This window comes from Salvia splendens, chromosome 17 (assembly GCF_004379255.2).
Source record: "Salvia splendens isolate huo1 chromosome 17, SspV2, whole genome shotgun sequence".
NCBI classification, from domain to species: Eukaryota; Viridiplantae; Streptophyta; class Magnoliopsida; order Lamiales; family Lamiaceae; genus Salvia; species Salvia splendens.
Genome location: NC_056048.1, coordinates 11,954,621 through 11,960,823, shown reverse-complemented (window position 1 = coordinate 11,960,823; position 6,203 = coordinate 11,954,621).

The window sequence follows — 6,203 nt, the reverse complement described above, 5'->3', positions numbered from 1 at the left end:
CTGATACTGCTTGTGTCGTGAACAAGTTGAGTCGTTACACGAGCAATCCAAGCAAAGAGCATTGGAGAGCTCTTGTGAGGGTTTTGAGATATTTAAAACATACTCAAAATCATGGGCTACACTTCTCGAGATACCCCCGGTACTTGAAGGGTACTGTGATGCAAATTGGATATCCGACATTAGAGACTCACTTTCAACAAGTGGATACGTCTTTACTATTGGGGGTCGTGTTGTATTGTGGAAATCCATAAAACAGACATGTATAGCCCGATCAACAATGGAATCGGAGTTCATTGTCTTAGATAAGGCTGGTGAGGAAGCCGAGTGGCTTAAGAACTTCCTTGAATATATTCCATGTTGGTCTAAGCCAGTGCCACCAGTGCTGATCCACTGCGATAGCCAAGTGGCTATTGGAAGGGCAAACAATGGCTTCTATAACGGTAAGTCTCGACATATACGTCGACGACATAACACCGTGAGACATTTGATCACAACAGGGGTGATTACAATTGACTATGTGAAGTCAATAGATAATCTAGCGGATCAGGGGTGATTACAATTGACTATATGAAGTCAATAGATAATCTAGCGGATTCGCTAACCAAAGGGTTAAACCGTGATCAAATGAATAAGTTGCTAGAGGGAATGAGTTCGAAATCCACAAACTAAAGAATTGTCATAGTGGTAACCCAACCATGATGACTGGAGATCCCAAGAACTTAGTTCAAAGGGACAACTAAACTATGAGAGTTTATGAGAAACACTCAACTATATCTATTCCCTAGAGAACAATAGAGTGTTGGAAAACTTGCCTAGTGGTGAGGTTAAGTCTATGACTTTTAATGACTCCTAAGGATCTCGAGGAGATTGACTTCTCAAGGAGACCGAGTAGGGCAAGATACTCGATTAGGAATCACCTATATAAGTGTGAAGTGAGGCCGCTTCAAATAACACACTTATGAATCCAAAGTGGTGTCCAAGGCCGCAAAGGACACAAAACGTGAGAACGTATGAGGTTGAGGTGTTTAAGCGTTAACACCATTGTCTCGATGCACGCCGTGGGGGATTAGTCCAAAGCATCGCGCTACTAAGCCGCTTGTGTATCCGATGGTGTTGACTATGGAGGGTTCAAAGCCAACAACTACCTATCCTTATGCTTATATACCTTTCGAGGGTTGAGTTTGTGTCTGCATGCTTATGCATTTGGCTATTTCCACTCATGTGGGGGATTGTTGGAATCGTTGCGTTCCGCGAGCGTGCCTAGAGCCCGAGCCCGTGCCCGTGTCCGTGGACTTGGACTTGGATCTTGGCAATTGGTCTTTGGACTGTTCTTTGGGCCTGGTCGTGAGTCTCGGTGCTTGGGCTCGACCCCAAGGCTAGTTGGTGTAGTTCTTTTTTCTTTTTTGACCACCAACGTTTCCACGCTAGCAAGCCAAGTGCGATGACACATCGTCAGTATGACACGGTAAGAGCCTACGTGGCTGATACGTGATGAAGTCCACGTCGTTACGAACCTAGATGCGCGCGTGTCCCGATGCGTCAAGGAGCAGCTCTCGTAACGGTTTGTAACGCCCGTAACGTTCGGCAGTTACAATCTCGCAATGATGACAGCCATCATGGCTGTTGACCCCCAGCAGTGGACTGAGCCTATAAATAGGCTAGCCATTCCATGCATCTCTACACAACATTCACAAAGCATTTATCATCATAAGCTCTCTCCCTCTCCTGCATTATTTTTTCCTATCGAAAGCTCTGCCCACTCCTCCATCCAGTTCGCCGGAGCTCTGTTGATTGCGGTGCTGTTTCACCAGAGACGTAGCTATTTTATCTTTGGGGATGACACGCCAAACCGAGAGCACTACCGGGGCGTGTCTCGTCTTGCGGAAAGAGGCCTCATCGACTCGGCTAAACACTTTTACGGTCTTACTGTTTCTATTTTTCCATTGTAATTTCGGTTCAGTTTGTCTTTTGTATTCATTCTTTGGGTTATATTACGCCCGGCTTTTATCTCTTGTAAGAAGAAGAATCCCAACATCTACACAATGTTTAACCTACGAATCAGGTAGATTGTGAATTCCTTTATAATAATACAAGTACCTGTCTTTACTTATTATACTCCCTCTGTCCGTCATTAAATATTCATTTTTCTTTTTTTGTCCGTTCGCCAATAAATGTCATATTTCACTTTTACTATATATGTACAATAACTCATTTCACTCACATTTTATTATATAATAGTAGGTCTCATATTCCACTAACTTTTTCTACCCACTTTACCTTATAAAGTCAAAGAATTTTTTAAAACTCGTGCCGGTCAGATATGTGACATTTAATCATGGACGGATGGAGTATTTAACTAGGATATTGGTCTCTAGAATCACTAATTTAATCAAATTCTGATATTTTTCATGAACTATAAAAACTGACCTAAAAAAATGATCCTTTTTTTTATTTTAGACACAACTAAATCAACATAGCTTGCTACATAGCATGGCTTTTTAATGCATTCTATAAACTTTAAAAGTGGTCTTATTTCACGGTTGCCCTGTTGAACAAGTTTTCGTATTTTAGACCACTTTTAATTTTTTTTGAAAAATATCAAAGTTTATAGTTTTATGGACCGATGTCCCTATATAATTTTTGACAAATGGTACTAAAATACATCGGTTTCTTCTACTCCATATCCAACCTCAAACTGCCCCTTCTTTTTGCCATGATCCAAAACATACGACGAAAGAAATGAATGTAAAATTCCCAACAAATTGAAAGAGATCTAGATCTTTGAAATAATTACTTCAAACATAATTTTAAAAAAAAATCCATGAATCGCATGCATGCATTTCACCCATAATTATATTGGATCATGTCTTGGAGGATAAATCAAAATCAAATAATAATTTCCAAATCAAATTGGATTACATCTTTGATCATATGTAAACGTAGGCACAAAAATAAAACAAAAAAACATGCAAATGAATATGTATATGCGAAGAAGAAGAAACTTACAGACGTCATTAGAGTATCCGCAATTGGGCGGACGATAGGCCGCCGATGCCTCGGACGCGCCATCGTCCGCCCACTGTGGGTGCGCGGACGATGCCCGATGCATCGTCCGAGCTCTATAGATCGTCCGCGGACGATACGCGGAAGATAGAGCATCGTTCGCGTCATCGTCCACCCACTGTGGGCGACGCGGACGATGGCGCAGACGATGCAACGCGTTTTTAATTCCGCACAACGCCCTCATGCAATGTCAGGACCCGGCCAAAGCCGAATACCTCCAAGGGATGATTGATGAGCTGCGCCACAAGTTGAGACTTTTGTAGAGTAGTCAACTTTTTTTTCATTTCTAACTCGTGTAAAACTTTTTTTTAATCAATGTAGGATTTGCCGTTTTTAATTAATCGTGGTATTTTTTAATTATTTTACATTGACATATTTGAAAACATTTAAATTAATTAACAAAACAATAGTGAAACCTATAGGGCCTTTAGGGCGGCTTATAGGACGCCCCACTGCAGGTGGAAGGGTATGAGGATAAAATGCAAACGTGGCGGTGCATAGGGCAGGCTTTAGGGCGTCCCTTAGGACACCCCACTGCTAATGCTCTTATTGTAGGATTTGGAGCTTAGGTGGAAGAGAAAAACGAAAAAAAAAGTGTTTTTCTACATAGAGAAAAAATGTGAGATTGGATATAATATGAAATAACTCACGGCGGGTTTTTAGGGAAGAGAGTCTAGAGTCAACTGTTAGAATTTTTTTCCACATAATCATTCAATTTTTGCAAATTGCAATCTAAAATTGTAGTATTACATAGTCTTTAGAATATTTTGAGTGTTTAGAATATTTTAATTGTACATCACTATGATTACCAATTCTAGAAGCTATATTGTTTCCAACTTGGGCTTTGAACCAATACATAGTTGCTTTGTAATAAGCCTTGCAAAAAACCTTTTACATCGACACAAGTAATGTGAGCATATAACAATTGGAGGTACTCTAAAAGGTCACATGACCCTAGAAAGATTAGAGTTTGTAGTTACGTAATTGTTTGGTAATACTTAAGATTTTTATTATGTAACTTTTGGAGCTTTTAAGATTTTAATTATGTAATTTTAAGATTTATTAGAATTTTAATTTTGTAACTTTTTATTTTTAAAAATTTCATAGTTAAAATAAAATATTAATTTAGTTTAATTAGAATATATAATAAATAAAATAAACAACTGGTTCACATCACTAGGGACCCGTCTCCTATTATTGATATCTCCCACTCAAACCCTATGTTCTCGTACCAATTGTTAGACCATCTCCGAGGGATAAGATATATAGAAAATGTATATTATCTATTTATCTTTTCAAAAAGGGAAATATACTTTTTCAAAAATTAATAAATTTAAAGAAAAAAAGCATATAGAAATGTAAATTATTAAAATAAAAAAAATAGTACTATAAGATGCATTACAAAACATAAATATATAATACCTTCTCAAATATTTTCCCTCTTGGAGAATGATTTTTCATGAAAAAAGGTAAATATGGAATTTTACCTTCTCATTTACCTCTCCTCTTGGAGAATGATTTACCATCAAAAAGAGGTAAATTTGGTAGTTATCATACTTTACCCTCTTATTTACCTCTCCCCTTGGAGATACTCTTAGGAAACATGAATTATTTTACCTAGTTTGATATGATGTGTAACTACATCCGGAGGCGATATCATGTCAATGATTTCACTCTATAATTTTTAGTTGTGAGTTACAATATTGGCAGAATAATACATGCATGACCCGTAAACAAGATTATACTCCCGCATCCCACTTTAGGGGTTCCAATTGAGTACGACATAAAGAAAAGTAGGTGAAAAAAGATAGTGGAATGTGAGTCGCATTTTTATATATGTATTAGTTTTATTATAAAATGTGAGTTGAATGAGGTTAGAAGAGTGTGAGGTCTATTACTTTTGTTGGAAGATTCTAACTGGTACTCCTAAAGTGAGACGAACTAAAATAGATAACCGAGACTCCTAAAGTGGGATGTAGTAGGTAATTTGTACCCCATTCGTTCCACAATAAGAGTCACACTTTGTCATTTTGGTCTCACACTTCATTTTTATTATAAATGGTAAGTAGGTCCCACATTCCACTAACTCATTTTACTCATATTTTTTATAAAATCAATATAAAAAAGTGGATCTTATATTGCACTAACTTTTCCAACCCACTATTCTTTACATTTCTTAAAACTCGTGTTCACAATAAGAGTGACTCATAATGTAGAACGGAGAAAGTATTTTATATTTAGTTAAATAAAATTGAATCTCATAACTTTATAATAATGAGTCATAATCATCCCATCCAACAAATATGAGTAACAATAGAATACAAATTAAGCCTAAAATAGATAAGCACCATACTCCAATATGTACGACGATGAAATTGAAAGATTCCGAAAGATTCATATTAATTTGATATTAATATTTTTTTTTCAAATCAGTAATCACGTTTTAAATCCTTCTCAATTTTTTTTCATTTTACCCATGAACTCCTAAAGGGTATAATGGACCTAAATTCAATATTAATATTTTTTAATTCAAATCTAAATTTTTGCATATATTTATACTTTTAGATGTATACACATTTAATATATATTTCTCTGCACACTTTAAATGTCACATTTTCTTTTATTTTGGGAAGTCCAACTCTAAATGACATTTTAAAAAAATAGAAACATCACACATTCTACTTTATTCTCTTCACTTATATAACTCATATAATAACATTGCATAAAATCTTGTGCAGAATAAAAAATGCCCCATTTATAGTGGCACACAAGGAATACTAGTGTGTTATCCCCGGACTATGCACGGGCCAAATAATTTTCACATAATGGTTACACATTCTCAATAAATCAACATAAATGAGAAATAAAGAAAATAATACTATTATCTTGTGGACTTATAAAAAATGTATATAATATCCTTATATAAGATCATTACAAAATGTAAAATTAAATAAGTTCGAGAACTAAAGCAACACATACACATATGTTGATTAGAACAACTTGTATATATTTTTCGAACAAAACAAACACACTTTCACAAAATCCATTGTTAGAATAGTTTTGAAAATTCAATATACGTATGCCCTGTTTTAACAAATATTACCAGGTACCACCTAAGTTAAATTCTTTAATATTATAAA